The 9912-nt window shown below is 36.7% G+C and overlaps 1 pseudogene; it reads left to right on the forward strand.

Moving 5' to 3' along the window:
* The first annotated feature begins 6414 nt into the window (after positions 1-6414).
* LOC127204363 (nucleophosmin-like) lies at positions 6415-7176 on the forward strand (annotated as a pseudogene).
* The last annotated feature ends 2736 nt before the right edge of the window (positions 7177-9912 follow it).

Consider the following 9912-nt stretch of genomic DNA (forward strand, 5'->3'; position numbering starts at 1 on the left):
TCTTGTTTTTATTTCCTCAGATGATGGGATGACAACCATAGTCAAGCTCTACATGGTTTGGACTGATCCCAGTACAGTCCTATCTAAATATCCTAGGCCTGTGCCTGGAAGCTTATATCCTCTATACAATCTAATCTGCAAGGCCAGACACTGAAGACTTCAGCTTTCTGCCTCCACCTGCTAACTTAGGCCTAAAACCTTTTTCAGTCTCTGAGACTTACTACTGAATAAATTCAGCCTTTCCAGTTCTTTTTGAACTCTGCCTGGCCTATTCAACTCAGCTATTCTGGCTCAAAACTCCTCTCGAAGCTGATTTATTCAAACTGGATTTTCTGAGCTTCTCACTGAATTGCTCTACTTGGAAAAACTGCCTCTGAACTCCATGAACTGAGTTGCATGAACTCAACTGCATTCAACTGTACTGTACAATATTCCCAAACACAACTGCATTGTCTCCACAATCTCTATGGTATTCCTGTACTGTATTCTCCTCCTTTCTCTGTCTCTTTCCATGTCTGTCTCTGTGTCTGTCTCTCTGTCTCCCCCACCTCTCTGCACTACTCTTAAGTATCCTTTCTTTCCTGAGACTTGGGCATATCCTATCTGTATCTCATTCACTCAAATCTCTCTGATTCATCACTTCGTCATTGTTTGGAATTAAAGATGTGTGTTAAATCTTAATCAGAGGGCTTAAGGGTAAGTATTCTCACCAACAGGATTAATGATGTATACTAAGGGTGTGTGTGTGTGTGTGTGTGTGTGTGTGTGTGTGTGTGTGTGTGTGTGTATTCTAGCCTGGTCCCACAGACCTAGGTCTTTGGATGGATTAAAATCCTCTCCAGATCTTATACAACACTTATCAGTAAGGTAGCTAGAATTCCCATTTCCATTTTGGAGACACACATAGTAAAACACCTTCATTATTTGTCTATAAATCTATTCAGGTATCTATCATCTAGCTCTGTAAGAAAAGTTGGATTCCAAATTTGCCCCATTTATTCTGCATACCACATGTTATTTGATGGGTTCATAAATCACTAGTGGCCATAACATTCTATATAAATACAGCTAGTAGTAACAATCCACATACATCTTCAAGTTTTGCCAATAAATCAACAAAATAATTTGTGAAGAAGGCTCTCTCATGTCCTAGACTATATTTCCAGAATCTCAACAAAAACACAAAAGAGTATCAAAATAGTTTCTTTTTAACAGTATTTGAATAAGAAGCAACAGTCATAGTGCAATCTATAAATAATTGGCAAGGATTATAGAATTAAAATTTTATATTTATATTAAATTATATTAAAACTTTATGTTTATATTAATTTTTCCATGGAAGAAAAATGAGATAAAATTTCCTTTGGTGGAAATGCAGAGCTTCTCTGTCAAAAATCTCTAGCACAAACTAATTTTTATTTTATTATATATTTTATTTGTTATCTCATGCAATCATTTTTCCTCCCTTCCCTCATCTCATCCCCCCACCTTCAGTTTCCCCAGAACCCTCTGCTCCTCTGTTTACCATCATTAAAGTACAGGCCTCCAAGCGATATCAACCAGACATGGCATAACAAGTTGCAATAAGACTAGGCAGAAATACTCATATCAAGGCTGGGAAGAAGCAACCCAGTAGGAGGAAAAGAGTCCCAAGAGAAGACTAAAGAGTCAGAGACACCCCTGACTCCCACTGTCAGGAGTCTCACAAAAACCTGAAGCTAAACAACCAGAACATATATGCAGAGACCTAGGACAGACCCATGAAGACTCCATAATTGCTGCCTCAGTCTCTATGAACCTCTATAAGCTCTGCTCAGTTGATTCTGTTAGCCTTGTTCTCTTGATATCCCTGACCTTTCTGGCTTCTATAATCCTTCCTTCCCATCTTCTGTCTTCGGTGGGGTTTCCTGAATGCTGCCTAATGTTTGGCTATGGGCCTCAGCATCTGATCTCATCAGATATAAAGAAAGCCTTTCTGAGGATGACTGAGCTAGGTACCAGTCTATTTTCTTTCTCTCTTTGTTTCTTTCTTTGTTTCTTTCTTTTTTTCTTTTGAGAAGGAGCCATCTATATTCTGGTTCCTGGTCATCCAGACACTGTAAGATATGGACTCCCTCTCTTAGCATGAGCCTAAAGTAGACCAGTCACACAAGCTCTTAGCCACCATTGCTCCACCATATCTTGTAATCAGGACAGGTGGTATGTCAGATGTGTTGTCGCTAAGTTGGTGTCCCACACCTACCACTGGAAACTACGCCTGGTTACAGGAGATGACAGGTTGAGGCTCCATATTTTCCATTACTAAGAGTCCTCACTAGCGACATCCTTACAGGTCCCAGGAAGTTTTCCACCTTGCCCTTAAGTGCACCCAATGCCATTCATCTATCTCCATACTTTCTTCCTCTGTCTCTCTTTCCCCCACCTGGTCTCTCCTGTTCCTATCCCAACCCTATCCCAGTTCACTTTCATAATCTGTTCTTTCCCCTTTTTTGGGAGATCCCCACATCCCCTTTATAGCTCCCCTTATTACTCAACCTCTCTAGTCTGTGGATTTTTCCATGACTGTTCTTTATTGAACAGCTAATAACAGCTTATAAGTGAGTAAGCATCATGTTTATCTTTCTGTGTCTGGGTTGTTTTATACAGGATGATTTTTCTAGTTCCGTCCATTTGCCTGCAAACTTCATGATTCGTTTTTAAACAGCTGTTTGATACTCCATTGTACAAATGTACTAGGTTTTCTTTATCATCTTAGTTAGACAGCCAAATCCAGACTAGCAAGAACTAAGATTTCTTCCAAAACCTGAGTGTTCAGTGCTAAATCACAGAAGAGAAAATTTAGATCAGATATCTCTCTCCTTCTCTCTCCCTCGTGTGTGTGTGTGTGTGTGTGTGTGTGTGTGTGTGTGTGTGTGTGTGTGTGTGCAGATGCACATGAATGTGTGCACTGTGTATGGGGATACCAGAGAATGACATCAAATTCTTGCCATTATAACTCTCCATCTTAATTTAAAATCAGGGTCTCTCATTGAGTTTGGAGTCAGACAGTTAGTCTAGAGTAGGTAGCAATCAGCCTTGGGGATTCACCTATATTCCCCTCTCCAGGGCTAGGATTACAGACATGCACCAGCATGTGTTGACTTTTCCCATGAGTACTGGACATCCAATCTCAGGTCCTCATCATGTATGGCAAGCACTTTACCTGAACTATCTCTCTACTTCCTGGGATCTTAGATCCCCAAAAGAAAACATTTTAATTCACTTCTAGTCCTGAAATAGTATTTTTTTTTTTTAACATTACAACATTGTCATTGCTATCAAAGCTTAATGACACGGATCAACACAGATTTATTAGGTAACATTAGGTAAGAATGGTCATTTAGGGCCAGATATTTGAATGTTAGTGGTATTTTTTGGGAAAGATTAGGAGGTATGTTCTTGTTGGAGGAAGTGTGCCACTAGGTGTGACCTTTGAAGTTTCAAATGTCCATGCCAAGCCCAGTCTTTGCCAGGTGGTGCCTGCTTGCCTGATGCCATGCTTCCCCGATGGCTGTCATGATTCAACCTCTCAAACTGTAAGTCAGCTATCAATGAAAAGATTTCTTTTATATGTTGCCTTTGTCATGGTGTCTCTTCACAGCAACAGAACAGATAGTACTATATAGTACATAGCAATAGAACTAAGATAATACTCTAAGAACAAGGATGATAAAAGATTTTTAGACTTAACTAAACAATTTTTTAACCCTTTTTGAATTTAACTAAGCAAATAAACACAACAAAATCGGTTCTATGAGTTGTTTATTAGATATTATTTTATTTTTGAGATTATAATTTAAATATACTTCTTGCCTTTTCACCCTTCAAATTCTCCCATATACCACTCCTGAGTCTTCAAATTTGTAGACTCTTTTTTTTTCTAATTGTTATTGCATGCATATATTTTATTTAACATATATTTAACATGTTAATATATTCCTAAATATAATACCATATTCTGTCCATACACTGTTACTTTTATGCATGTTTTCAGAGCTGACCGTTTGGCTCTGGACAACCAGTTGGTATGATCTTCTCTATGCAAGGCCATGTCTCTAGTTCCTCACTTTTCTCAGTTGCTCAAAGTTTTTTGTGTAATGTTGAAGCCTTTTGAGCTTTTTTTCCATCCAGTTTAACATGTTCACTTGTGTAATTCTTGTTCAAATTAAGAGCCCAATTTTTCACACATCTCTTATTTTCTGTGCTTTTAAAACATACTTATCAAAGCTGGTTTCAGGCCACCGGTAATACTTGTATTGCCAGTATAATAATGCAGCTTTCAATATTTGAGGAAATTTAAACACCAGGGCCCATGAATTGGTATGAATCCAGGAGAGGGTTGATTTTATTTTATTGTTTTAAGAAAAAGTCTTACAATGTATCAAAAGGTATCCTCCAATTTACAGTTCTCATGAGTTAGTCTAACCAGTGTAAGGAATATAGATATAAGGATGAAAGAGAGAGAGTGTGTGTGGGGGGAGAGAGAGAGAGAGAATCGTACACACACACACACACACACACACACACACACACACACACACACACACACACACACAAGACATAAGGGATTTAGAGAAGGACTTTGGCCCTTTACTATCATTTTATGCCAATTGTTATGATTAGGTACATCCATTAGCATATGATTACTTCTCACTTTGCCTGGGTAGGCATCCACATCCCTGAAATTCTAGAACAGAGATATGGATTTATGAGCTGCATTGCCCATGGGAAAAACAAGACAGGAAAATATACTGATAAAGAGGAAAGAAAGAGTAACAAATTGAGCAAATGACAAATATCTCTGTGTATGAAACTTTCATAATGATGTCTATTATTTTCTATGTAACAAAAATGTAAGGAAAAAATGTAAGGAATGTGTGAGAACAAGCCGAGCATATACAAAGAATGGAGGAGAATGAACGAGGTGACTGAAGAATCCACTGTTTGGGGTATGGAACATAAGAGAAACTGGAGAACATTGCTGATCTCTAGGAGTTCAATTTTAAACACTCTGGGCATACCTTGTTCTTTAAGATAAAATATGGAAATGTAGGCAGTGTTCTCTTTCTCAGAAAAATGTTTCACAGGACATTTTGAACATAAACATGCATAAAATATATTGCTTGTCTAGGAATGCTGATGAGGTTGGTAGGGCTTTTAGCAGGGACAGGCAAACTTAAGGCCTCTCCTCCTGCAGCTCTCAGGCTAAAGGTTCTGCTGTTGACACTTTGCTTTGATCGCTATTCCGTTTTTCTTTTGTTACTGTACTTTTCAAACCATCAGTGTGTGGTTGGGAGCAATGCTGTAAAAGCACTCTTCACAGCATTAGAGGAACGGAAGGCTGAACATGCACACCCTGGGCCTCACTGGGCAGCTTCTTTCTTTACCAATGATGAGAATGCAGCTGAGCTGCTTCCTTCATTTGCTCAAGGCTATTATCAAGAGAAAAATAAGAAACTAGCAAATTAAACTAACACTCTTTAAAATAGAAAAAAAAAAAGCGAAGAAGAGCAGGAACTGTTTAGAAATAGAATTTTGAGCATGCTTTAAATTTTGCTGGTAGAATGTCTAGCATTTTCATGTATATTACAGAAGGAAGAGTGAAAAACATTTATTGAATTTTTCTGTGCTTTGGTGATATCCTAAGTTTATTATTATTATGTAAACCTTGCTGGCACTGAAAATGAAGAAAACAATTTAATTATAAATGTTCAGAGCTTGTTTGTTTGGGGGACAAGGTCTCCCTGTGTAACCTTAACTTTCTTTAAATTCCAGAGTGTTTGGCAATAAAGTTGTATGTCACAATGTAAATAGAGAGAAATTTAAGAAAATTATAGTATATCCAGTGGATGTAAACAGAAAAATATTTAAAATACTGTTCATACATATTTTAAATAATCAATCAATATGCATAGTATGTTAGGAAAAAGTTACAAAATTTATGTATTGTATGTGAATGTTTATGACAGTTTATTTTTAATGTCATAAAACTATAAACTATCCAAATGTTCCTCAGAAGATGAACAGATAAAGAAATAAATAATAAGATAAATAATTTTTATGGAAATTCTCTGAGATGCATTTTGACTGTTTATGGTTTGGGGTATTAAGAAAAAAAGAACATTGGCCTGATTCCATCCTGCATGTCTGTTCTGAGGAGCAGTAGGTAGTTTTCTCTGTCCAATTTCTCACACCAAAGTGTGTGCCTCCACCCCATGGAAGACTAATGAACATGGACATGAGCCCTCCAAGACCTCAGAACTACCTTTTTGGTTGTGAACTAAAGACTGACAAAGATTATCATTTTAAAGTAGATAATGATGAAAATGAACACTAGTTATCATTAAAAACAATCAGCTTAGGGGCAAGCGCAAAAGAAAAATTACCCATCACAGAGACAGAAGCAATGAACTATGAAGGCAGTCCAATTAAAGTAACACTGGCAACTTTGAAAATGGCTGTACAACCAATGGTTTCCCTTGGGGGCTTTGAAATTACACCACCTGTGGTCTTAAGGTTGAAGTGTGGGTCAGGGCCTGTGCACATTAGTGGACAGCACCTAGTAACTGTGGGGTTAAGATGCAGAGTCTGAGGATGAAGCTGAGGAATATGTAAATCTCTTAAGTATGACTGGAAAGCAATCTGCCCCTGAAGGTGGTAACAAGGTCCCACAGAAAACGAAGATGATGACAATGATAGAGAAGATGATGAAGAAGATGAAGATAAGGATGAGGATTTTGATGACGAAACTGAAGAAAAAGTTCCAGTGAAGAAATCTGTGTGACACATGCCAGCAAAATTGCACAAAAATCAAACCAAAATGGAAAAACTTAAAACCATCAACACCAAAATCAAAGTGTCAAGAGTCCTTCAAAAAACAGAGGGAAAAAACCTCCTAAAACACCAAAAGGACCCAGCTCTGTAGAAGACATTAAGGCAAAAATGCAAGCAACTATAAAAAAAAAAAGTGGTTCTCTTCCCAAAGTGGAAGCCAAGTTCATAATTATGTGAAGAATTACTTATGGATGACCAACCAAAAGGTTGTTCAAAGATCTCTGGCAATGGAAGAAGTCTCTTTAAGAAAATGGTTTAAATAGTTTGAAATATTCTGGCTTACTTCATTTCTGTAACAGTTAATAATATCTAGCTGTCCTTTTTATAATGCGAAGTAAGAACTTTCTTTACTGTGTTTGATAAATGTTGTCCAGCTTCAGTTGTGAAGAATGTGTTGTCTAAAATGCCTGTTTAGTTTACAAGGGTGGACAGGACATAGTAATAGTGGTAGTCAGATGTGAAACTGGTAGGGAGACAAAAGTATATATGTGAAATAAACTCAGTATTTTAATAAAGTACTAAAAAAGAATAAATGAACAAAAAAGTAATTAATCCCTGATGAATAAATAAAATATATTTATTTAGTGGACATTTGTGATATGTGAGGCTATGTGTGCATGTTAATATGTATACAGGTGCATATGTGTATGTCTGCACATGTGTGAACAAGCGTGTGGAGGCCAGAAGACAACCTCATTCCCCTTCCTCAGGAAGCATCCACTTTGATTTTTTGAGATAGAATCTACTGAATTAGGAGCTATGGTTGCTGACTAGACTAAGCCTTTTGCTAGTAAACCATATTTGTCTCCATCTCCCAAACATAAGCATTTTAATTTTGTATAAATTCCTATATCTTCATAAAGATTGTAGCTACATGACAGTATTTTTTTATTTAAAAAATCATGAAATTTTAGAGGCTAGCATGATGGTTAAGTAGGTGAAGTGTTTGCTGTGCAAACATAGGACATAATTTCAATGTACTACTACTACTACTACTACTACTACTACTACTACTACTACTACTACTACTACTACTACTACCAATAATAATAATAATAATAATAATAATAATAATAATAATAATAAGAAGAAGAACAAGAAGAAGAAGAAGAAGAAGAAGAGCAAGAAGAAGAATGAGAAGAACAAGAATAATAACAAGAAGAATAAGAACAAGAACAAGAATTATTCATTTTGATCACACATAGCTATAATCATAGCATAGGGGTAATAGACACAGAAGTGTCTCTCAGGCTTGTTGTCTAGCTACTTTTGCTGAATTGACATCTAGATTCAATGGGAAAGCTTATCACAAAATATAAAGTAGAAGGCAATGGAAGACCCAGCTTGGATCTCTGACTCCACACACATGTGCACACACATACCTGCTCACATAGTACATACACATATGTAAAATCATATACTTAGAACTTTATTAATTTATTATAATATCCTTTACTGTATGATAAAACACGTACAAAATTGCCTTTAATGTAGTATGCTGCTCTATTTTTTGTTTGTTGAAGATACTATAATAAAATGTCATAAACTAGGCAGTTTATAAACAACAATACCTTATGCTTGAGAGCTTGGGAGACCAAGAAGTACCAAATCCATGCACTTGAATATTTGGAATGTGAGGAGAGCTTACGTTCTGACTCATCAGTAGAATTTTATGCTGTATGTTCCATATTAGATGGGCAATTGAGAAGTTATTTGTGTTTTTATCATTTCATTTGTGCTTTCCCAATAATTACTAGTAACTCTGCAAAGGCCCCACCTCCCAATGTTATTATTTAAGGTTAGGTAGCGTATCAGCATATGGACTTTAGGGCAATGCAAGTATCAACCAACAGAATACTAATTCAGTTTTGTAAAATGAACAGAAAGATGGGTAAACACAAACAAATATTTATTATTCATACCTCTGAAATGATAGGTAATTTTTCAGTTCTGTGTGTGAATTGTTAAAATACTGAAAGTATATTTTAAATTTTATATATCTATATACTCTATCTCTTGACTTCCTGTTGTTACCTGGTCCATCTACTCATTAACCGCCTACATCCCTCACTGATTTAACACCCTATGTTTGGCTGTTATGAAGAGCTCCAGCTAGGTCTAGATGGATAACACTTCATTGTGTTTGAAAGGCCCTGTCACTCTAACAATTCTGAATTTCACCAGGCATTCCTCTGGTAAGTTTTGCAGGCTCCCTTACTCCTTCCTTGTTTAAAGACAGTCACTTCATACATAACGTACTGTGCATTTCAAGAAATCATGTATTTTGACCGCTAAGGGTGTGCTAAACATTCATTTTGTTAGCATCAGAGAATAAGACTATTGATTACCTAGTATTCTATGTACATGTTTGTCCACTACACATATAACCTGAATGGCATGGATGCTGTCTCTGGGATCTCAATGAACACAACAATGACATCAATTACCATCACTAAAACATGAAATAAAAAGAACCTAAAAAGGAGTGATATTGTTAATAATAAGACCGCTGGGTAGCTATATGTTTATAAAACATACCTCATATATATGAAAATAATCCTTTGAGATAGCTAAGGAAAATGATGTATTTCAATCTTGCAGATGCAAACACAGACTCAAAAGGATGATTGCACTCTCAAAGGTAGTATGAATGCCTAATAGTCCGAAAATATCACCTCCCACAGAATGTGCTTAGTGTCAATGAGTATTAAAATATCCCTTGTCTTTACCCATGCATTTCTGTCTATGACAATTTTCTTATCCTAACTGAGTGAGCGTACAGAGATTCTACAGTAGTTTCAGAGTGTTTGTTATTTTTCTTGTCATTAAGACCAAATATCTAACAAGAAGCAAATAAAGTGAAAATGGTTTCTTTGCTCACCACTTCAGAAGAGGCAGTGGGCCTTTCTCTGTCTCTGTCTCAGTCTCTGTCTCTGTCTCTGTCTCTGTCTTTCTCTCTCTGTCTCTCTCTCTCTTTCTCTTTCTCTCTCCCTCTGTCCCTCCTTCCCTCCCTCTAGGGTTTCTCTGTGTAGCTCCATC

Source organism: Acomys russatus, chromosome 2, assembly GCF_903995435.1.
Source record: "Acomys russatus chromosome 2, mAcoRus1.1, whole genome shotgun sequence".
In the NCBI taxonomy this organism is placed as follows: Eukaryota; Metazoa; Chordata; class Mammalia; order Rodentia; family Muridae; genus Acomys; species Acomys russatus.